At 37.4% G+C, this 25,945-nt stretch overlaps 1 protein-coding gene across 3 annotated transcripts in view; it reads right to left on the bottom strand.

Moving 5' to 3' along the window:
• ADAMTSL1 (ADAMTS like 1) overlaps positions 1–25,945 on the bottom strand; it is a 952,161-nt gene that overhangs the window by 329,222 nt on the left and 596,994 nt on the right. The gene's annotated exons all lie outside the window — the stretch shown is intronic.

Here is a 25,945-nt window from a genome sequence, read left to right as displayed (position 1 = left end):
GCTTTCTGTTACATACCAGGTACTCAAATATTTGTTGAAAGAATGACTAACACATTGAATAAAGGAAACAGAGGTCATATTTTTTATTGTGGGAACTCCAGTTCTGCTTTCATAAGTCTTGCAGGAATTTAAATCTTACTTTTCTAATTGATGGAATATCTAATTTTTTTCTTTCTTTCAAAAAAATTTATGAGAATACATTTACAAGAATACTAATACATTTCAGACACTAGGAAATTTGGTTAGGGAGTCTTGCCTAGTTTCTGAATAGGCAGATTGATATTTCCTTCTCCATGTAAACAAATTTAATAGGCCAATATTAAGAAACATAAAATGTGCTGAAATCATTTATTATTTAAAAAATAGCCAGACATTTGTAAATTTCATATAACATTTAATGTTATACGCACACACTATAAAGTACTCATGTTAAGGTACCAAGCTTTAACCCCCAAATTTTGGCCACCTGATTATACTAACATCAAAATTATCATCAAAAACATTTATTTGTGCAAGACTCAGCTGCCATGTAAAATGAAATTAAACAGACATAGTTGCTGCCCTGTCTAGACAGTCTGTGTGGAGACAACTCTGTTATATTTTAAAAGCATAATATTTAAATCTCTAACACATCACTATAAGTGCAAAGAACAGAAAATGGGGTCAGTTTTGGAGGGTGGTGCCATAGTAGGTAAAGGCTGTTCTTGGCTAATTTTCTCTCCTTTTTGAAAAGGCCAACAGGGTTTTTTTTTTTTTTTTTTTTTTTTTTTTCAAAACTAGGATTAAATGGCTCAGGGCACCATATTTTCATGTATACTGGATATAGTTTAAAACTCATTGTTTTTGTTCTTTTTCCTGATGCAAAAGGTTCACAGATTTATTTTACTTTTCCCTCAAACTCTCAAGTCTTTTGGAAAATAACATATTCAAGGGAAATGAGTGTTTGTGAAAATTAGTCATTAACCATCTTAATGCCTCACTGTGGATCAAGTTCATGCTCAGTGTAAGTATACTTTTACAAATCTATGACCTTGAAAAGAATATGGAACTCTTTCTGATTTATTCAAACTTTGGGTGTGCCCTACTATGTGTTTACTAAAAGAACACTAGTTACAGGCATATTAAACAGCTTTGAACTGTTCCAATGTCTTCATTCAGGTCCAGACATAAAAGACATGAAATGTGTGACATAATGAATCATCAGCCCCGCCCTTCCTTGCTCTATTATAGCTTGTTATCTGAAAACAAATGCTTCGCCAGGCTAGTTTTTAATGAATGTCTCCAGGCATCTGAGAGTTGATCTAAGTAAAAACATTTAGTTTTTAGTTTTTAGTTCTTTTTTTTTTTCCTTTGGGTAGCTTCTATTTCAGTGCTTTTACTTTTTCTCCTTTGAAGAATGCAGACGTTTGGAATCCACCTCCCTAGAGGTATTTCTAAGACTCTAAGGTTGTAGTTTGTCATTTTAGAGTCTTAAATTCTCTCAATTTTGAAAATATTCATTCCTTGAGGCTTTTTATTATTTTTAGTCCCTTTCTTTGAATTCACTCCAATGTAGCAGTATCTTTTCTTAAATCAGCATTTCTGACCTTTTATTATTTTTTATTATAGTCTAAAATAAGTGTTCTCTCCCACCTCCTTAAAATGAGCATATCTGAAGGAGTACTTCATAATCCTTTTGTACCATGGCATACAATTTCATTTTACAAGCACACAATTATACAGTGCTTTGTTTTTAGACTGCATTTACCAAAATATTTGTGGTGGAAAGTCAGGTTGTGAAAAGGACTAGTATAAGGGAGATATTTCAGCACATAAATTCCTCATCACTATTCCTTGGGTCTGTTGCAAAACAAGTTCCTTATGTTTCTATTTACAAGTGAGGTGGGGGCTGGCAAGATGGCAGAATAGGAACAGCTGCTGTCTGCAGCTCCCAGCAAGATCAACACAGAAGGCAGGTGATTTCCGCATTTCCAACTGAGGTACCCAGCTCATCTCACTGGGACTGGTTAGACAGTAGGTACAGCCCACGGAGGGCGAGCCGAAGCAGGGTGGTGCGTTGCCTCACTCGGGAAGTGCAAGGAGTTGAGGAACTCCCTTCCCTACCCAAGGGAAGCCATGAGACACTGCGTGAGGGACGGTGCTATCTGGCCCAGACAGTATGCTTTTCCCACAGTCTTTGCAACGCCCAGAGGAGGATATTCTCTCAGGTGCCTACGCCACCCTGGTCCAGGGTTTCAGGCACAAAAGTGGGCGGCCGTTTGGGCAGACCCCAAGCTAGCTGCAGGAGTTTTTTTCATTCCCCAATGGCACCTGGAACATCAGGGTGACAGAAGCATTCACTCCCCTGAAAAGGGAGGCCAAAGCCAGGGAGCCAAGTGGTCTAGCTCAGCAGATGCCACCCCCATGGAGTCCAGCAAGCTAAGATCCACTGGCTTGAAATTCTCGCTGGCAGCACAGGAGTCTGAAGTTGACCTGAAATGCTTGAGCTTGGTGGGGGGAAGGGCGTCCACCATTACCAAGGCTTGAGTAGACAGTTTTCCACTTACAGTGTAAAGAAAGCCCCTGGAGCTTTGAACTGGGCAGAGCCCACCACAGCTACTCAAAGCCGCTGTAGCCAGACTGCCTCTCTAGATTTCTCCTCTCTGGGCAGGGCATCTCTGAAGGAAAGGCGGTAGCCCCAGTCAGGGGCTTACAGATCAAACTCCCATCTCCCTGGGACAGAGCACCTGGGGGAATGGCAGGCTGTGGGTGAAGCTTCAGCAGACTTAAACATTCCTGCCTGCTGGCTCTAAAGAGAACAGCAGATCTCCCAGCACAGTGCTAGAGCTCTACTAAGGGACAGGCTGCCTCTTGAAGTGGGTCCCTAACCCTGTGCCTCTTGACGGAGAGACACCTCTCAGCAGCAGTCAACAGACACCTCATATAGGAGAGCTCCAGCTGGCATCTGGTGGGTGCCCCTCTGGGATGAAGCTTCCAGAGGAAGCAACAGGCAGCAATCTTTGCTGATCTGTAGCCTCCGCTGCTGATACCCAGGCAAACACGGTCTGGAGTGGACCTCCAGTAAACTCCAACAGACCTGCAGCAGAGGGGCCTGACTGTTAGAGGAAAACTAACAAACAGAAAGGAATAGTATCATCATCAACAAAAAGGACGTCCACACCAAAACCCCATCCAATCACCAAAATCAAAGACCAAAGGTAGATAAATCCATAAAGATGAGGAAAAACCAATGCAAAAAGACTGAAAATTCCAAAAACAAGAATGCCTCTTCTCCTCCAAAGGATCACAACTCCTTGCCAGCATGGGAACAAAACTGGACAGGGAATGAGTTTGATGTATTGACAGAAGTAGGCTTCAGAAGGTGGGTAATAACAAACTCCTCTGAGCTAAAGGAGCATGTTCTAACCCAATGCAAGGAAGCTAAGAACCTTGAAAAATGTTAGACAAATTGCTAACTAGAATAGCCAGTTTAGAGAAGTACGTAAATGATCTTATGGAGCTGAAAAACAGAGCACGAGAACTTCGTGAAGCATACACAAGTATCAATAGCTGAATTGATTAAGTGGAAGAGAGGATATCAAAGATTGAAGATCATCTCAATGAAATAAACTGTGAAGACAAGATTAGAGAAAAAAGAATAAAAAGGAATGAACAAAGCCTCCAACAAATATGCGACTATGTGAAAAGACCAAACCTATGTTTGATTGGTGTACCTGAAAGTGACGGGGAGAATGGAACAAATTAGAAAACACTCTTCAAGATATTATCCAGGAGACTTCCCCAACCTAACAAGACAGGCCAACATTCAAATTCGGGAAATACAGAAAACATCACAAAGATACTCCACAAGAAATGCAACCTCAAGACACATAATCATCAGATTCAGCAAGGTTGAAATGAAGGAAAAATTGTTAAGGGCAGTCAGAGAGAAAGGTAGGGTACTGACAAAGGGAAGCCCATCAGACTAACAGCAGATGTCTCTGCAGAAACCCTACAAGCCAGAAGAGAGTGGGGGCCAATATTCAACATTCTTAAAAGAATTTTCAACTCAGAATTTCATATCCAGTCAAACTAAGCTTCATAAGTGAAGAAGAAATAAAATCCTTTACAGACCAGCAAATGCTGAGGGATTTTGTCACCACCAGGCCTGCCTTACAAGAGCTCCTGAAGGAAGCACTAAATATGGAAAGAAAAAACCGGTACCAGCCACTGCAAAAACATACCAAATTGTGAAGACCATTGACACTATGAAGAAACTGCATCAACTAATGGGCAAAATAACCAGCTGGCATCATAATGACAGGATCAAATTTACACATAACAATATTAACCTTAAATGTAAATGGACTAAATGCCCCTATTAAAAGACACAGACTGGCAAATTGGATAGAGTCAAGACCCATCAGTGTGCTGTATTCAGGAGACCCATCTCATATGCAAGGACACATATAAGCTCAAAATAAAGAGGTGGAGGAATATTTACCAAGCAAATAGAGAGCAAAAAAAGCATGGGTACAATCCTAGTCTCTGAAAACACAGACTTTAAACCAACAAAGATCAAAACAGACAAAGAAGGGCATTACATAATGGTAAAGCAATCAATGCAACAAGAAGAGCTAACTGTCCTAAATATATATGCACCCAATTCAGGAGCACCCTGATTCATAAAGTTCTTAGAGACCTCCAAAGAGACTTAGAATCCCACACAATAATATTGGGAGATTTTAACACCCCATTGACAATATTAGACAGATCAACAAGACAGAAAATTAACAAGGATATTCAGGACTTGAACTCAGCTCTAGACCAAGCGGACCTAATATACCCTCCACCCCAAATCAACAGTATATACAATCTTCTCAGCACCACATCCCACTTAGTCTAAAATTGACCATATAATTGGAAGTAAAACACTCCTCAGCAAATGCGAAATAACGGAAATCTTAAGTCTCTTAGACCACAGTGCAATCAAATTAGAACTCAAGATTAAGAAACTCACTCAAAACTGTACAACTACATGGAAACTGAACAGCCTGCTCCTGAATGACTACTGGGTAAATAACTAAATTAAGGCAGATATAAATAAGTTCTTTGAAACCAATGAGAACAAAGAGACAACATACCAAAATCTCTGGGACACAGCTAAAGTACTGTTTAGAGGGAAATTTATAGCACTAAATGCCCACAGAAGAAAGTGGGAAAGATCTAAAATCGACACCCTAACATCACAATTATAAGACCTAGGGAAGCAGGAGCAAACAGGAACCGATTTCAAAACAGGAACAGGAATTCAAAAGCTAGCAGAAGATAAGAAATAACTAAGATCAGGGCAGAACTGAAAGAGACAGAGACACAAAAAACCCTTCAAAAAAAAAAAAAGTCAATGAATCCAGGAGCTGTTTTTGTTTTTGCTTTTTTTTTTTTTTTAAAAAAGATTAACAAAACAAAATAGAGCACTAGCCAGACTAATAAAGAAGAAAAGAGAGAAGAACCAAATAGACACAATAAAAATGATAAAGGGGATATCATCACTGATCCCACAGAAATAAAAACTACCATCAGAGAATAATATAAACACCTCTATGCAAATAAACTAGAAAATCTAGCAGAAAGGGATAAATTTCTGGATACATACACCCTCCCAAGACTAAACCAGGAAGAATTTGAATCCCTGAATAGACCAATAACAAGTTCTGAAATTGAGGTAGTAATTAATAGCCTACCAACCAAAAAAGACCCAGGACCAGACCACAGCCAAATTCTACCAGAGGTACAAAGAGGAGCTGGTACCATTCCTTCTGAAACTATTCCAAACAATAGAAAAAGAGGGACTCCTTTCTAACTCATTTTATGAGGCCAGCATCATCCCGATACCAAAACCTGGCAGATAAACAACAACAAAAGAAAATTTCAGGCCAATATTCCCGATGAACATCGATGTGAACATCCTCAACAAAATACTGGCAAACTGAATCCAGCAGCACATAAAAGGCTTATCGACCATGAACAAGTCAGCTTCATCCCTGGGATGCAAGACTGGTTCAACATACATAAATGAATAAATGTAATCCATCACATGAACAGAACCAATGACAAAAACCACATGATTGTCTCAATAGATGCAGAAAAGGCCTTCAATAAAATTCTACACCCCTTCATGCTAAAAACTCTCAATAAATTAGGTATTGATGGAACATATCTAAAAATAATAAGAGTTATTTATGACAAACCCATAGCCAATATCATACTTAATGGGCAAAAGCTGGAAGCATTACCTTTCAAAACTGGTACAAGACAAGGATGCCCTCTCTCACCACTTCTATTTAACATAATATTGGAAGTTCTGGCCTGGGCAATCAGGCAAGAGAAAGAAATAAAGGGTATACAAATATAGGAAGAAGGGAAGTCAAATTGTCTCTTTTGCAGATGACATAATTGTATATTTAGAAAATCCCGCTGTTTCAGCCCCAAACCTCCTTAAGCTGATAAGCAACTTCAGCAAAGTCTCAGGATACAAAATCAATGTGCAAAAATCACAAGCATTCCTATATACCAACAATAGACAAGCGGAGAGCCAAATCATGAGTGAGCACTCATTCACAATTGCTACAAAGAGAATAAAATACTTAGGAATACAACTTACAAGGAATGTGAAGACTCTCTTCAAGGAGACTACAAACCACTGCTCAGCGAAACAAGAGAAGACACAAACAAATGGAAAAACATTCCATGCTAATGGATAGGAAGAATCAATAGCGTGAAAATGGCCATGGTGCCCAAAGTTATTTATAGATTCAATGCTGTCGCCATCAAGCTACCATTGACTTTCTTCACAGAATTAGAAAAAAACTACTTCAAATTTCACATGGAACCAAAAAAGAGCCCATATAGCCAAGAAAATTCTAAGCCAAAAGAACAAAGCTGGAGGCATCACATTACCTGACTTCAAACTATATTACAAGGCTACAGTAACCAAAACAGTATGGTACTGGTACCAAAACAGATATATAGACCAATGGAACTGAACAGAGGCCTCAGAAATACCACCACAAATCTACAACCATCTGATCTTTGACAAACCTGACAAAAACAAGCAACGGTGAAAGGATTTCCTATTTAATAAATGGTGTTGGGAAAACTGGCTAGCTATATGCAGAAAACTGAAACTGGACCACTTCCTTACATCTTACACAAAAATTAACTCAAGGTGGAATAAGACTTAAACATAAGACCTAAAATCATAAAAACTGTAGAAGAAAACCGAGGCAATACCATTCAGGACATAAACATGGGCAAAAACTTCATGACTAAAACACCAAAACGAATGGCAACAAAAGCCAAATTGACAAATGGGATCTAATTAAACTAAACAGCTTCTGCACAGAAAAAGACACTATCATCAGGGTGAACAGGCAACCTACAGAATACGAGAAAATTTTTGCAATCTATCCCTCTGACAAAAGGCTAATATCCAGAATCTACAAGGAACTTAAACAAATTTACAAGAAAAAAAAAACCACCATCAAAAAGTGGGTGAAGGATATGAACAGACACTTCTCAAAAGAAGACATTTATGTGGCCAACAACCATATGAAAAAATGCTCATCATCATTGGTCATTAGAGAAATGCAAATCAAAACCACAATGAGACACCATCTCATGCCAGTTAGAAAGGTGAACATTAAAAAGTCAGCAAGCAGCAGATGCTACAGAGGATGTGGAGAAATAGGAACACTTTTACATTGTTGGTGGGAGTGTAAATTAGTTTAACCATTGTGGAAGACAATGTGGCGATTCCTCAAGGATCTAGAACCAGAAATACCATTTGACCCAGCAATCCTATTATTGGGTATATACCCAAAGGATTATAAATCATTCTAGTATAAAGACACATGCACACATATGTTTATTGCAGCACTGTTCACAATATCAAAGACTTGGAACCAACCCAAATGCCCATCAATGACAGACTGGATAAGAAAATGTGACACATATACACCATGTAATACTATGCAACCATAAAAAGGTTGAGTTCATGTCCTTTGCAGGGACATGGATAAAGTTGGAAACCATCACTCTCAGCAAACTAACACAGAAACAGAAAACCAAACACTGCATGTTCTTACTCATAAGTGGGAGTTGAACAATGAGAACACGTGGACACAGGGAAAGGAACATCACACACTGGGGCCCGTTGAGGGATGGGGGGCTAGGGGAGGGATAGCATTAGGAGAAATAACTAATGTAGATGATGGGTTGATGGGTGTAGCAAACCACCATGGCACGTGTATACCAACATAACAAACCTGCACATTCTCCACATGTATCCCAGTACTTAAAGTATAATTTTTTTCAAAAAGCAACTTTCCCTCAGCGGTGAGTTCAAATAAGACACTGTTCATATGATTATTACTTCATCGTGCTTTTATGCACATTCCTCTGTGCTTTTTAATTATATATAATTACCAGGCAACAGGGAATAAAATCTGTTTAATCTACAATGAAACATGCTAAATAGAAAAAAAAAAAAAACAGATGAGAAAGGGTGAGATTGATAGATTGCAAATATGGAGATTGCAGTTGCTTCATGGAACATGTGGTTCTTATGCCAGTCATTTACCAGACAAATGGAAAAAGGCACTTTCTAGAGCAATTAAAAGATAAATGCCATGTTGGGCAACTTGCAGAAGACTCTAGCATTTCTCTTCACCTTCTCTCCTTCCCAGTCTCTAACAAACCACCTGATATTGTCTGCAGGCTTAACTTCTTTTTGGCTGTCAGTGAATCCTGACAACACTGTGTATTTCCTGGCAATATATCTAATCAATGCTCCTTTACTGGCGGCATGCAACATAGCACCATGAATGACTTGAAATACCTCTTTTAGTAACATTTTTGTAGCATACAACTTAAGGTTAACCTGGGTCAGTTCCTGCAAAGCCAAGGTCAAGCTCTCATTTTAATCACTATTGAATCAGTTCATTGAAGAATGATTCTAGAACTGGAGGTGGTTCTCACCTGAGAGAAAGTTCCAGGTCTATGGGTGAAAGAGAAAGACATCTATTCTCTAATCACTGGAATGGAAAACAGTGTCCTCTCACCCAGATTCCTCCCTGGGTGGTAAACTCCAACCTGACCACTAATACAAATCCTCTTGGCAAGAGACAGGGTGTTCTCTTATGTCTCCTTGTCCAAAGAGAGAAAGCAAGGAGTTCTCAGACTGTTTCATGATATCACTGAAGACTATCTGTGCCTTTCCTTACAGCCTTTGGAAAGAGGGGAAAGAAGTAGGGTTCATATGGACAAAACCATGGAAAGAGTTTAATGACCCTGTCACTTCCTTCCTTAATCTCTTTCTAACTTCTAGATCAGAATTCCTCCTACAGATATCCAAGTTCATGGTTAATGCCATATAAATTGACCCCGTGAAAAAGTATTTTAGGTCTCAAAAAGCTTCATCATAGTTTGGTGACAATTCTTTCCAAACTGAAGGTTAAAAACCATGCCTTGCTGCCTCTAGAACCACTTTAAATATAATTTCTTTAAATATAATTTTAATTAAAGTGACTTATATGAGTGGCTTAACATATGAGTCTAATCAAACAATATCATGTGCCAAATTTACTGGGTTAGTACTGGGTTATAAGTTTAATGGATGACAACATTCAACTTTGTTCAAATGTGCTCATACTTCTTAGTTTGTTGATCTTGGAGCATGGACATATTTTAAGAAACTTAAAAAATAGAGAAATGTATTTTCTGACCTCTAAAACCCAGTGCTTTTAGATTGTCCTTTGGGGCTTACAGCACAGCCTCTTAGCACCAGCCCCATCCCGAATAGTACTAGGCTCCAAAGTTAATTTTCCTTTCTTCTTCCTATGAAAATTACATTTCCTTCAGTGGACTGCACTTAGATAAAGGTAAAGAGGGGGAAAAACTGATTCAAGTTATCTAGAGTAAGATTTGCATGATTAATAATGCTTTCCACTTAATCACTCTCAATAACTGTTGGCCACATATGTTCAAAAACATAGAGACATTTACCAAGCACTCAGCTATAGTAAAAAGTCAATTATTTTTCCTGCCTTCATGTACTTCCAATTTAAAGGAGAAAGATAGATGCTAAGACCATAAGTCAAGTTTTTATTATAATGATAGAATTACAGACAGAGGGGCAGATAATTCAAAAGTGGACGATTACTTTTGAACAAAGCCAACTTCCTTTCCTATTCTGTCTTTCTTTAAGACTGATTCTGTGCAAGGCAGTAAAGGAAAAAGAATGTCAAATCTGTTTCTTGCCCTGCAAGTCATCAGTGTTCTTTACCGATCCTGAGAGCTCCGCTGTCTCTGTTTTCTCCTTTCTACATGGTGTGGCAATGCAACAAATACCTCACAAAGTTTCTGTGAGGAGCTGACCCAGCTTTGCCTGTTTTCTAGCTTCTTTTCTTCCTATTTGTCACCATCCAGCCCACACTTGATGCTGGCATATTTGATATTCTCTCTCTGTTTCACTCCTCTGGCTGACATGATTCAACATGGTTACCTCTTATTCCCCTGGTTAACTCCTTCAAAGCTCAAGTGTCACTTCCTGGTCTCTTTCTCTGACAACTCCCTATTCTCAGCCTGTGTGAGGCAACTCCTTCTGGGATGCCACAGCACCCTGTGCATGCATTCATCTTTGGACTTAACACATTGTTGTTTTTTCAATCTGTGTCCTCCAAAACAGTGAAAACCCAAGGGCCTCGTCCACACCTGATACAAAATGAATGCTAAATAATATTCATCAAGGAATGAATTAAGGACCTTCTAGTTGCAACAGGATGTAGGGCTAGAAACTCTGAGAAAGCTTGTTACTACAAGTGACTAAAAATAATAGCTTTAAGTATAAATAAAAATTTAAAAAATTGTTAATACGCAGCTGGGCTGGCAAGGAAGTTTCCTCAGAGACAAAAACAATAAAAAGGCACAAATCCAGAGAGGAAGTTGATGGAAGTCGATTCTGAAAGGATCTGTCGGTTTCTGATGGTTTTGAACTTTCCATTCTAACAGTCTATATAAGCAGGGAACAGGGGTTAAAGTCTATGAACTGCAAGTTGCGGAAGAAGGTGAAGATCTGTTCATAATGCCACGACTCCAAGGCAAAACCCTCAGAGAAGGAATAAACTACGAAAAGAAAATCACACTCAGCTCCTAGAAAACACCAAACTAAGGAGACAATAAAAAGACGGGTAGTTGTCAGGGGTTACGGGGAGGTGAGGATGAATAGGTGGAGCACAGAAGATTTTTAAGGTAGTGAAACTATCCTGTATGATGCCACAGAGATGGATATATGTTCATCACATATTTGTGAATACCCATAGAATGTACAACCCAAGAGTAAACCTTAATGTAAACTATGGATTTAGCTGATGATGTGTCAATGTAGCTCATTAATTCTAACAAATGTACAACTCTGGGACAGGACATTGATAGTGGGGGAGACTGTACATGTGGTAGGCAGACACATGTGGAACCTTCTCTACTTTCTGCTCAATTTTGCTGTGAACCTACAATTTCTCTAAAAAATTAAAATAAAATGAGATAATAAAAGCAAACAAGCAAAATAAAAAAAACTTCACTCAGATCCGCATAAAGAAATAATAAGGAAAACTTGCTTATCTCAGGTTGGCTATGGGTAAAGGTTGGGGTTAGAAGTTTCCTTTAGAGTTTCTAACAATAGGACTCATGAGAGTTTGGGACACAATTCACTTAGTGCGGACAGTTGGGAATGTAAAGTGGTCTTGGATTAGCATTGGGTCACGCCATGCCAACCTCCTCCTCCTCAAGAGTAAAATGTAAATTCTTCCATGAAGTACACATCGTAAACCCGATTACAAGAAACTCTCTCTTAAATTCCAACAATCATGAAAGCATATAAGAATATCATAAAACATGAGGAAACAAGGCAACATGAAAAGCAGACAGCAGAAGCAAGACAATCAGACCTACAGAAAATTCTGATAGTGAAATTATCAGACACAGGATACAAAATAAAAAATGTAACATGCTTATGGACATTTTTAAGAAGAATTTTGAAAGAGTAACCAAAGAACAGGTGTCATCATGTAGATTAAAAAAAAAAACCAGAACTCATATACATGCAGATATAAATATTTTAATAAATTTTTAGGTCAAATAAAAAGCATATTAGATACAGCTGGGAAGAGATATTGTTAAATGAGAGAAAGTGTTGAAGAAATTATATAAAATACAATACAGAGAGACAAAGATATAAAAATATTAATAACAGACTAAGAATTGTCAATTACATAGAGAATAATTTTATGAGAATTTTCCAGAAATAATTAAAAATACAAATCCTCAGATTTAGAAGTCTAATGAGAATAAAATAATGATTCATTTCTGCAAAGATCATAGCTAACTACTGAACACCAACAATAAATAAAAGAAGTCAGGGAGAAAAGATAAAGGAAGAACAAATTAGAATGACAGCTGGCTTCTCAATGGCAACAATGGTAGTTAGAAATCAGTGGACAATTCTCTTTGAAGTGTTGAGACAAGATAACTGTCAAATTCGAGTTAAGTTCACTGCAAAACTAACTTTTAAGAGAGAGCATCAAATACAAATATTTTAGACAAACAAAATACAGAAAACCAAAACCACTCACTTCCGATGACCCCTCACTAACAGAATGTCTAAAGGATATACTCCAGATAAAAGGAAAGTAATCCTTGAAGATCTATGATCTGAGAAAAAATCGGATCGAATAAAGTAGAATGTTTTCGAGTATATCTAAATAAACTTTGACTATATCAAGTGTCTAATCTGTGAGTTAAGAAAAATAGAGCTAAAACACTTGACAAAAATAGCACATAAATCTGAGGGGGGTAATCAGAGTTAAAGTGTTTGAAGAGACATGAATTATTTGATAGGTGGGGAGAGATACTATTTAACTTTAGGTATGCATATTAAAAGTTAGGGTAATTACTAAAAAAATAGAAATGGATATATAACTTTTAAACCAGTAGAGGGAAGAGGGAAGAGTATAATAAGAAAAAAAAAAAAAGAGTGGGACTAGTTCCAAGAAGGCAAGAAGAAAAGAGGAAACCTTGGAAAAGCAGGCTACATAGAGATTAGAAAGTAAGATGGCAGAAATAACTCTAATTTTATCAGTAATCATAGCGACAGCAAATAGATGGAAGAAAGCAAAGATTATAAAATAAAAAAATTAAAAATATGTTTACATTAAATATCCATAAAGACAGAAATAAGTCTAATTTTATAGTAATCATAGTGACACCAAATAGATGGAAGAAAGCAAAGATAATAAGATTAAAAATTAGAAATGTTTACATTAAATATCCATAAATATAAAGATAAAGAAAGGTGGAAAGTAAAAAAAATAGAAAAAGATATGAGACAGATCTAATCAAATGAAAGGGGGATATTTATATCAGATAAACTATATATTAAGGCAAAAAGAATTACTACTGATAAAGATAGTCACTAACTTTTGAAAAAAGATTAACTTCCTCAGAAAGATCAAACAATTTTAAATGTATATCTACCTAATAAGACGGGCCAAAATAACTCTAACAGAGTACAAGGTGAAATTGGCAAATTAACCTAATAAACAAGAAGATTTTAAAAATCATTCTCTCAAGTATTTTTTAAAAATCATTAAAGAACTAGGACAGTTAATAAACACATTCAAACCATTTGATATACTCATACAGAAATTTACACTCCAGATCAGGAAAACATGTTCTCTACAATAACACATGGATAATAGGTCATCAAACAAAGTCTCAACAAATTCCAAAGAAATGGAATAAAAAGACCATTTTGGAAAAAGCACAATGCAATTGTTAGCAATTAATAAAGAAAAATGTAAAACCCCCATATATTTAGAAGTTAATGAACAGACTTGTAAATAATTTATGACTTGAAGGAATTATATGGAAATTTTAAAAAATCTAGAACTGAATAATGAAATTTTTTTTATCACACTGTGGGATGCAACTAAAGCTGTATTTATTTTAACACTTCTGTGAAAACAAGAAAGTCTGAAATGTAAAACACCAAGCTTCAAACCTAAGGAATTACAAAAAGTACACTAAAATAAGTCTGAAGAAAATAGACTAAAGAAAATAATATAAATATCAATGAAATGGAAAATACAAAAACCATAGGCTCAACAAAGCCAAAGGCTGCTACTTGAAAAGATTAATAAAATAAACTTCCGACAAACTTCATTAAATGATGAAGTTTGAATTTCTTCTTTTTTAACGAAGAAGAAATCCCAAACACCATTAGAGATGCAAATAGGGAGACAGATGCAGATACAACCAGAGTTGAAGAGAAAGTTACAGAGAAGTTCAACCTACTTTAAGCTATCATACTTAAAAACAGTCTTAGACAAATGAGAAAAAAAAAAAAAAAACACTATTCGAGAAGAAAGAGAAATAACAATAAAAGTAAATGCTTATAGTATTACTATGTGACAGGCACTATCCTACATGTTTACATATATCAATTCATGAAATCCTCACAACGACCCTATGCGCCTCATTTTGCAAATGAGGAGACTGAGGCACCGTGAGGTTAAATGACTTTCTACACAGTTAGGAAGTCAGAGCTGAGACTGAACCCAGACAGTTTGCCTCCAAAACTCGTTCTTCGGGCACTGTGCTGTACTGCATGTAGACTTAAAAAATTCAGCGGTAATGAAAAGTCTTCCCCCATAGAAAATCCCTTCTCATAATTTTACAAGCAAGGTTTACTAAACAGGAAAGGAATAGACAATCTCAACATAAAATAAACTCTTTCAAAGACTAGAAAAAGAAGAAACATTTCCCAATTTCTTTTATTAAAATCAGATAAGAATTATATAAGAAATAAAATTACTCATCAACATAGAGGCAAATTGTCCTAAACAAATTATTAGGAAACCAAAACAAGAAGTATGTAAGCAATATAATATATTATGAGCGAGTTGGGTATATTCTAGGAATGCACCCACAAGATAGGAAAAGAACTTAAAAGATCTTACAATATCAAGGCAAGGATACGAAGCAAAGAGAACAAGTATAATTCTGGTGGGAGTATGGACTGAAACCCCCACTTTAGAAAACGTTGGCATTTTGCTTTGTATTTTTTGTTTACCATCCTTTTGATTCTTTTCTCTCTTTTCCTAGCTTCTATTAAATTGGTAAGGTTCTCTTTATTCTCTAGATTTTCTCTGCTAGCTTGGAAGCTACAGATGATATTTCTAGTCTGTTAATGAATATTTAAAATTTTAAAATATACATCTAAAGTTGCGTTTCCTAAAAATGTAACCTTATCTTGTGTTTCCATTTTCCTCCCCAGTACAAGGGGGATCTTAGCGCACACTAAACATTGGAATGTTGGTAATACACAAATATGTTTTTTCAAAAAACTCACCAAAGTTATGGTCAGCAGTTGGCTTAATAATTATTAGTTTTCTGTTGCTGCCATAAACATTCATCATAAACATAGGTGCTTAAAACAGCACAAGTTTATTATCTCACGATTCTGTAGTACAGACACCCAGATAAAGCATGGCTCAGTGGGTCCTTTTCTTAGTTTCCCTGGGCCCAAATCAAGGCATTGGAAGGGCTTACTTTTTACAGGCTGCGGAGACGAATCCACATCCAAATGCACTGAGGTTGTTGGCCAAATTCAGTTCTTTGGGGTTTTAAGACAGATGTCCCACTTCATTGTTAGGCATCAGCTGGAGGATACCATTAGCTCCTAGAAACCTCTCTGTGGTTCTTGCCATGGCCCCCTCCATCTCAGAGTCAATAACAACAGTACACGAATGCCTTCTTGTGCTTAGAATCTCTGGTTTCTTTTGCTACAATCGTTTCTGCCTCCAGCTGAGGAACGTGCTCTGCTTTTAAGGGTCTGTGTGATTAGATGAGGCTCACCTGAATACTCCAGGCTATTCTTCCTATCTTAAGGTCTGCAACCTTAATTACAGAAGTACATACTTCTTGCCATGTAACATATATTCACAAGTTTCAGGGATCAGGACATAGATATCTTTGGAGAACCATTGTGTTAACCATGTTAACTGCAGATGTCGGGATAAGTTAGGTGATTTTGAAAATACAACTCCTCTCCAAAATCTCTTTGGTTTAACACAACAAATATTTATTTCTTACTCATAAAATGTCTTTCCAGAGCAGCTGTCATCTGTGGGGTAACTCAGTGACCCAGGCTGGGAGAGGAAGGACCATCTGATAGATCAGTACTTCTCAGCCTTTAAGGTGCATATGAGTCACCTGGAGATCTTGTTAAACTGAAGATTTTGATTCTGCAGGCCAAAGATGAAACTTGATATTCATTTCTCATAGGAAGCAGGCTGATATTGATGCTGCTGGACCCCAAACTCCCGAGTAGCTGGGACTACAGGCGCCTGCCGCCACGCCTGGCTAATTTTTGGTATTTTTTAGTACAGACGGGGTTTCACCGTGTTAACCAGGATGGTCTCGATCTCCTGACCTCATGATCCACCCGCCTTCGCCTCCCAAAGTGCTGGGATTACAGGCGTGAGCCACTGCACCCGGCCCAAACTACTTTTTGAGAAGCAAGATTTTAGGGCACATAGACTTGTTGGTCACTACAGCAAGAAAGACAGAACTTGGGGACTGTCACAGTGTCCCTTGATTGCTTCCTCCAGAAAGTAACATAGCTCATTTAAACCCACATTTCAGTGACCAAAGCAACGTATGTGGTCATGTCTAACTTCAAATGTTGGGGAAGTTCAGTAGTCCCAGATACTCATTAGGACAAGAACACCGGAAATATTATTGAAGAGACGCCATGTAACATGCATACATACATACATACACCCACTCACATATCCCTTTGGGGATCATGATTGTTTTCCTTTTTGCCCAACTTTCCTATATTTTTCTTCCTCAAATATAGCCTGTAGTAATTATGTTAGTGAAAGTCCATGTGTAGTAAATGCTCATCTTTGTAGATCAGGACATGTTTGTATTTTGCTTACACTCTTCATTGATAGTTGAGAGCACAAAATTCTACACTGACAGTTATATTCCATTCATATTTTGAAGATACTAACTCATCTTTTAGACTCCATTATGACTGAGAAGTTTCAGGCTTTAGTCTAAGTTTCATTCTTTTGTGGGTACTCTGTCTTTTCTCTGGTAGCTTTTACTATTCCCCCTTACCCTAAAGTTGGAATCTCCTTCTGATGCTGGATTATGATATGTCTGGTTATGTATTTTTATTTTTCCTGTTCAGCACTCTCATTGCAATTTTAGTCTGATAACTATTTTTTTCCTTTCTGGAATACTCTAAATGGAATTTCGCCCCTTCTCCTTTAACACTCTTATTTGATGTATATTGGAGACTTTTATTCACTCTCTGTATCTCTTAAGGGCTCTTTTGTATTATATATTTTGGAATTTTGGGCTGTATTTTGGGTAAAGTTTCTAACTCCTATCTTCAAATTTTCACTGATTCTGTGTCTTGTTTGGAATTTATCTTATCTGTGGATAAATTTTTATTTCAATTACTAGATTTCTGAATTGCAAATTTCTAATAATTTATTTTCTTCATCCATCTATTTAATACTTTATTTCTGTCTTTACTCCCTAATTTATTCTTTGTTTTTAAGAGTTGTTATTTCTCAATATGTTTTGTTTTCAACATAAAGTCAGTACTCATTATTTGTGTCACTTTCGTTCTAGAAAATCACCATAAATGCTGAATTAGCAAATAATGAACCATTGCACTTAGGGAGAAATACAGTTCCTTCATGTCTCTGGTCACAACATTTTAACCAACTGATCTGTAGATAGCCTTATTTAATGTATGTTTCTTTTTAAACACTCCTTATAGAGATTGTTGATTCATTAACATGAAACTCACATCCAACAGCCCTGTAATTCAGGCCTGAAGGAAGCTTATCTAACACACATTTTCTCCATAAGGCGCATCACAGCTTTCTTGAGCTTACAAACACTAGACAGCACTTCAGCATATGCTTGGGGGCCATTTTAAACAATGAAATCACCAAAAAAGCGCAAAAATAAACGTGAAAAACTTGACACTAAATAGACTGCCAAAAGGACACTTGTTTACAGTATGAGAGCTCAAACAGGAAGGCAGAGTGTCCCTTGTTCAACCACAGATGAAAACATGCTCATTCAGTGACTCAAAGATTTCGCTTTTCTTCACATGCCCATGAATGACCACAAAAGCACCGTAAGTATTGATTTAGGGGGTTACAAGTAAATGTTAGTGAGTAGACAAATTCACAGTGGCAAGGATCCATGAATAAAGAGGACTGACTTTATTAATTTTAAAGTTATTTGTCAAACTGTTTTGCAGAATTCTATCTGGTGTGAAGGTTAATTTTGTTGTCTTTCTTGGTATTATATACATATTTTTCCTATGATTTGGAATTTTTATTTGCAGGCTCATTTTTAGTGAAAAGCTGTTTGTTTTCCTTTTGTTCTCTCTGTCCTTGCCTGTTCCAATGGTTTTATGATTATCTCCATATGGTTCACATGGCCCGTGGTCCAGAATCAGATACTGTACTAAAATTTTGGGTTTTAATCCATAATGAAGAAATTGCAAGTCTAGACTCAGAGGAAAAGTACGGCTTGGTAGAGTTTCAGTTCATGATATGGTATCTATGTCCATCAACCAGGCTCTCTTAGACCCACAATTTCAGATAAAGCTCTCATCCTAGGTAACTGGCAACTCTCTCTCTCTCTCTTTTTTTTTTTTTTTTGATATGCAGCCTCTCTTCACAACAGAGAGCCTCCTTGAAACTCCTGACATCAAGTTTTCTACCTGGCTTAGGTCCCGCTTCTTCTGTGAAGGAAATCCAACCCTGGTATCCTACCGGAGTCAAGCTACTGCCAATCTTTGCTTTATTCCAGTCTTGGAGCCAAAAAGCCTATGAAATCAGCGTCATTCACCCTCTTGCATTTATGTTCCATTTTTGGTCCTTGGACTTTTTCTGTTGCTTTTGAACCTGGCTATGCCACTGGTTTTATCATTTTATATTTAATCTGTGATTGTTGCTTGCTTGGAAAGGGGAGGATTAATATATATTAATAGATTGCATAGAAGTCCTCTGAACTCTTCTGTTATAGTTTTGTAACTTATTCTGCATCAAATCCTATCTATATTTTTGTCTTTATTCTCGTCCTTCCTCCGATTTTAAAACATTTGAGAGTACAAAATCTTACATAGATTTTCTAATTTACATAGATTTTCCTAGAGCCATGCTTTGCACATAGTCAAAAACCATCTGTTATACTAAATTAAATGGTAATAAGAAAGTACACATCATTTTGCATAAGAATCATCTTCTTGGCAATTAGAAGTGTACAAAATAGACATTTGTTGGAGAATTTCTTACCTAGAAATAGCCATGCAAAATTTAGAAGACCTCATGGGATATCATAAAGCAGGTGTTTTCAAACTTTATTTTTGTTGTTGCATAATTATTTTTCTTCCAAAGAAATCCACATAGGATGCTGATAAATACAGCAGTTAAAAGCAGAGTTGTTTTGAATGAAACAGGGGTGGTGTGCCTAGAAATCTGGCTGCTTGTCTTCATTGCCCAGTCATGTAGTCAAGTATAAAAAGTAGCTTGAAAATAGTTTTTTCAAAATACTGTTCTATAAGAATTGAGAGTTTTGCCTAAATTACTTCCAATATCTATAACAATTCAAAGTAAATAAATCCTAGTCATATTTTAATGGGAGAAAAAATAGGAAGTTATAAATTACACAATGTAAAACAGTGATATATTTCTTTTAAACATTTCTATTTGGGGAAGAAAGGAGTTTTCTGGTAACAAATATGCTGCTTAGGAAAGGGATGTTGGTACGTTGTTGGATACGCGTGTTAAAGAGCTATAAAGTATATTTGCTCAGTGAAGATTCAAAAGAAAAGGAACCTAATAATGCTTTTTAGTGAGAGCATCACTTCAGTCCAGGAGTTTGAGGTTATATTGAGCTATGATCGTACCCGTGCAACCCAGCCTGGGAGACAGAGCGAGACCCTGTCTCTAAAAAATAACAATGAAAATAATAATGCCTCTTTAGCCTTCCCACTGTGATGACCATATTTCACTCAAAACTCTTAACTGAGTTGAAACCCAAACTAAACACTCTCCAACAGCCATACGTAGTTACTGCTCATAGCAAGATTATAAAGAAAAATATAGCCAAAACTCAAAGATAACCTCTTTAAGTTTCACAATTTCTTCTTAAAAGGGAATGTTTAAAATGCAAAAGAAAACATAGGAAGGACAAGATTTCTAGAATGATAGTACAAACACTTGTTAACTAATTCAATAATGGTCCTTGCTTATAGTACCCAGCACAAAGTGATGTCTTGGAGGGAAAAACCTGCAAGTTCATGCTGCTTGAGTTTCAGCACATCTTGGTGTTAATCAGAAGATTTGATGCTGCTTATCATTTCTAGGCTCATATAAACCAGGCTGAGCACAGGCAAGTATTTGCATGTTAGCAGCCTAGGCATGGCAGCTTATTTGGTTTCATTCCGTAGGGCCTTGCCAAGGGATGAACTGCAGTAGTAATTTCTTTCTAAATCATTCTCAAATCCCTGCTTCAAGCTTCTATCTGGTTCACTAGAGGCCAGCATTCTTTTTATGAAATTCAGAAACTAGGACTTGAGAAAGTAAATTCTGAGGAGTATTAACTTAATAAATTTATATCCTCTTGACAGGCAGCTTCGTTCAAAGGAGAGGGAATTAGAGATTCTTCAGCAAGGATTCCTGGATTTACTTTTTCTGCTGTAATTAATTCGCACACTTAAAATTCTCAGCAGTTCATATACTTCTAGCCTTGAAGAATTATAATTGCTATAGTAGACTTGTTTGAATATCTCTTTTCTTAAAAAAAAAGCTTATGTTGTAAAAATGCTTGAGGCTTAAACTTTTTGTATCTCAGTTTTGCTGTTCACTAAATGAGAATTAGTCCAGATCATCCATATGCCTCCTGGTGTTACGGTGAAATGAGCATGTGCTTCGGCATTTACAAACCTGACAGGACCACTCCTTAGCTGCGTAGCCTAAATAAGGCATTTCAGGTCTTTAAGTGTTCCAATTTCCTTATCTGTACAATGAAGATAATGCCCATTTTTCAAGGCAGTTGTGAGAATTGAATGAGTTTGGGGCAAAAGGTCATAAGGTACCATGCCTGGCACAGGGCAGACAACCCAAATATACTAATTCTTCTCTAATTCTAGTATTCTATGAGTCTATAACTTGGCCAGGATCTCTTTGAGGTATGTAATCAGTCTTGATCTGTCATTTTCAATAAGGGGGATTGTGGCAGACAGAGACGAAAGCTGTCTGCCTAAGCTCATGCAGCTAGCCGGGACAGGGGACTCACATCAGCTTTTCTCAATCTAATAATTTTCAACCCTGTGGAAAATGATGGTCTCATTCTTAATTCTCTTCATCAGTTGAAAGTTGAGCTGTTGAATGATTTTTCTTTTCTTTAAACATACATTTAGTCATTACTATATCATTAATAATAGGAGTTAGCGCTAGCTGAGAGGGTCTCAATATAACAACTGATCATGGCAATATTGAAGGAAATTCTGGGTTGGCCAAGTAGGCATTCCTATTCATACTAAGAGTCAAGGAAAGTAGATGCTTGGCATTAGCCATCAATCCACAAGACAATAATATAGCTGATTGCTTGTCAGTCAGCATCACGCAAATGAGCTGGAAGATGTGACTCTTCAGACCAGGAATGCCAGCTCATATCACTCAAAGTCATTTACAACTATTGCTAACCCCCACTCTGGCAGTCTCTATGGATGATGCTGGCTGAAAAAAAAAACTATGATCAATTTAGGGGACAATGTCTCCTATGGCCCTTTAAGTATACCAGAAAGATGCCATCAAGCAGAAATCGGTTTTACTAATATATTCCTTTTTATGTGTTCCCTCACAATTTGGAGTTTTTAAAATATCACCTTGAGTTATGAACAAGAGTGAAATTGTCCTTAGCCAAGGAATTTAACTTTTTTGGAAGGAAATGTTTAATGCTGATGTGATACTGTGGGCTGTGGTTTCACTGGGCCCTGTCTCTTGTGAGAGCGTCACTCACTTAGCTTTTACCGAGGTAACGTGGAAGAAAGAGCTAAAATTTATTGAGTATTTCCCATGTATTTCCATTATTGCACTGATTCCTATAAAGGAATACTGTAACTGAGCATTACTATTATTTCCACTTTAAGACTGAGGAAACTGAGTCTACGAGAAGCTGAAGAGCTTCCCCAAACCACAAAGTTAGTAAGTAACAGAGCCCCCAAGCCTGTGTTTGTTCCTCTAACTAGTGTTCACACCAGAACCCTCCCCAGAGAGTCAGAGTTGAAGCAGAGGATAAGAAATTGAGAACACATTAAGGAGAAGGGAAAGGAGAGAGAATAAGGAGGAGTAAAATAAAGACATGTCAGAAAAAGCATTAAAAAAGAAATGTGTGCCGCAGTCAGAAGAAGGCCGAGGGGAGAGGAAAAGCAGAAGGCCTAACCTACTGGGGCTGGGGGGCACCCAGTGAACTTGGCCAGCTGCCTGGCAGCAAGCACTGCAGGGAGATCTACAGCCACCAGATCCACCAAATGAAGGAATCTGTGAATCATTAAAAAAATGTTTATTTCTTTATGCCACAAATGATAAAACAGTTAGTCATAAAATATGAGGGGTTTTTTTTTCCCAGAATAATTGCTGCAAATATTTTCAACCATTACTCTAAATGCTCAGTGTTTAACTAGGGAAAAAGAAATGATGTGTTTTGAACCAAAGTCAACCTCCAGTTGTCCACATGGCATGCTGTGCAATTGCATTTAGAGATTAATTTATTTGCAAGATACTGAAAGCTCATTTAGCCTTGATGTTATCACAGGTTGGATAGGGACTCTGACCTCAGAGAAACGATCAAAGTCACTCATCATTTCTCTTTTCAGAAACATTGTTTCCCTTTGTTATTTAATTTTAGCATTAAAAAAAAAAAAAGCTGTGGTTCAAATCAGAGAAATCAGGATTTTTTGCAGATGTGTTGCCTAAAGAACATCCTTTTGTTCTAGCAACAGCAGTTCTTCTCAACTCCAAAAAGGAGAAACACACAAACCACAACGTCCTGTAATGAGTTTAGTCACCATCCTACATTCATCCTGGCTTTACAGTAAGTTAGACTTCTTTTGGTGGATACTGATTTGTCCCCTGGGATATAATTCTGAGAATATACAGCAATTCCAATCAAGTATTGGGCCAAAGAACAGCCAAGCCATGATAGTTGCCAGAGACCTGACTGTCCAGTCTAATAACTGGGCATTGTATAGAAAGTCTGTTTTTCTAGAGTTTGTCCAAAAGAAGGGCCATTATAAGCCTGCAGTTCTGCCAGAAATGAGGTCTAACATTCTCTTTCCAGAATACCTGGAACTTGTCATTTGGCAAAACAATCAGGAGAAATTACCTATGATGCCATAGAATAAGGCTGATCTTTGGAATTTCAAAGTGATCTAATTTTCACTTTTTAAAAAAGAATGTAGTCTTTCAGAAAGAGTACTTTGTCAGAAGAGAGGAGGAAGTTCAAGAAAGGTAGTATACTAGTTGACTAGGGTTGCCATAAGAAAATACCACAGACTGGGTAAGCTAAACAACTGAAATTTATTTTTAGACAATTCTGGAGTCTAAAAGGTCAACATCAGGGGTCCGCAAGGTTGGTTTCTACTGAGGGCTCTCTCCTTGGCTTGTGGAAGGCAGCCTTCTTCTGAGTCTTCACATGTCTTCTCTCTGTGTGTCTGCATCCTAATAGCTTCTTTAAAGATCACCAGTCATATTGATTTAGGGTCTACCTTAATGACCTTATTTACACATTTAAAGACCACAACTCCAAATACAGTCATATTTTGAGGTATGGGGGTTTAGGATTCCAACACGTAATGGGGTGAGGACATAATTCAAACCACAACAGGTAATAAGGAATAGTAGAGCCAACACAACTGAGTCAGGTACCAGGCTGAGTGCATTTTAGATATTTTCTCACTTAATCCTCAGCAGAACTCTGGGAGGTGGTATTTTTTTCTTTGTTTCAAAAACAAATAAAAATTCAATTATATATAAAATATTTTTGCTCAACCTCATCTTCTTTTGTTTTGTATTTTCTTTAAAATTATACTACAAATATAGGAATATGTGTTGATTATAAAAAATTAAAACACTATGAAAGCATATAGAATAAAAAATGAAAGTCCCCCTAACTCATTCAGTCCCTCCCTGCTCTGTATTAGGTGATCAGTTGGATGTGTGTCCTTCAATGCCTTGGGATGGTGCCACACAACCAGACACATTTCAGTCTGGGGATTTTTAAAAACTGAGATCATATTATAGGTTATTACTCCACAATTTGCTTTTTTAAGCTCTTAACAAGATAGTTTGGGAGAACTCACAGGTTTGTACAAATAGATCCACCTTAATCTTTTTAATGACTGTATAGCATTCCATGCTATGAACATATCTTATTGAACCAGCCATCCTCCATTTGTTTCCAATTTTAAAATTACCATTAACATTGTGTTAACATTCTCTGTACATATATTAGAATGATATTTTTATAGGTAAGAAAACTGAGATTGAGAGAGGTTAACAAATTTGTTTGAAAGCACATAACTAGTAAGTGGCAGCTCAGGACTCAGGAGAGTCCATGTTCTTTCTGCTATATAACACTGCTTTAAGTCTTCATTATCCATGGGATTGAAAAGTGAAAAATATATCCTTTAAATTACTCTCCACACTCCTCCCACCCAAACATCTTTTTTTTTTTTCTTTTTGAGATAGAGTTTTGCTCTTGTTGCCCAGTCTGGAGTGCAATTACAAGATCTCAGCTCACTGCGACCTCTACCTCCTGATTTCAAGTGATTCTCCTGCTTCAGCCTCCTGAGTAGCTGGGATTGCAGGTGCCCACCACAATGCCTAGATAATTTTTATATTTTTAGTAGAGACAGTATTTCACCATCTTGACCAGGCTGGTCTTGAACTCCTGACCTCAGGTGATCCACCAGCCTCGGCCTCCCAAAGTGCCGGGATTACAGGCATGAGCCACTGCGCCTGGCCACTCATACATCGTAATAGCCTTTTAGAGATTGTCCAAATGCAGAATGCATGTAGACTCTGAAAGACAGGAGAACCTGCTCCCAATTTTGTTATATCAGCATACAAATCAAGCCTTCATCAAGTGACTTGGAAAAGACACGTCCTATCTGACTTTAACATGAGAGCAATGTTCATCTCAGGGGAGGTTACATAGTATGAGGGAAATTTCTGTTTCTCAGCTGGATAGGTCAGGGAAGATTGAAGCATGGATGGGTCTGGGGAGAAGTGCATTTCTTTGGTCCTCTACTGGAAAGAGTGCATCTGTGGCAGGGTGAAGCAGCAGCCAGGTCCTTGGAGGCCCTCTCTAGTAGGTGGGGGATTTGGCACATTTATTAGGAAGAATCCAACATTCTAGCAATTAGAATTTCTTTCTCATTTAAGAGTCTTCCTACTTGAGGTTAAGAAATCCCTCTCCTGCCTTGGATATATTACACCTGAGATTGGCAGACCGGGCCTGGGAGAAGAGAAATGCACAGAAGGGGTAGATAGAGCCCTCAAGTTTTCTTTCAGCCTTCTGCTCTTCCAAAGCTCATCACCCTGAGTGAGGGGCTAAGAATGTCCCTTATGAAATAACATCTGGGGCTACGTTCAGACTCTTCAGCACAGATAAATATCCCACTTCTTTCCGCACAATATACTTTGTACTGCACCTGATAAAATGACCCACAGGCCCCCAGATAAGCTGGGCTCCTTCATGCCTCACCTTCCACGCATACTAAGGACGTTTAAATGTCACCTCA

This window comes from Papio anubis, chromosome 13 (genome assembly GCF_008728515.1).
Source record: "Papio anubis isolate 15944 chromosome 13, Panubis1.0, whole genome shotgun sequence".
NCBI lineage: Eukaryota > Metazoa > Chordata > Mammalia > Primates > Cercopithecidae > Papio > Papio anubis.
The sequence above is the reverse complement of the archived record's forward strand: the minus strand, read 5'-3'. Positions and strand labels throughout refer to the sequence as shown.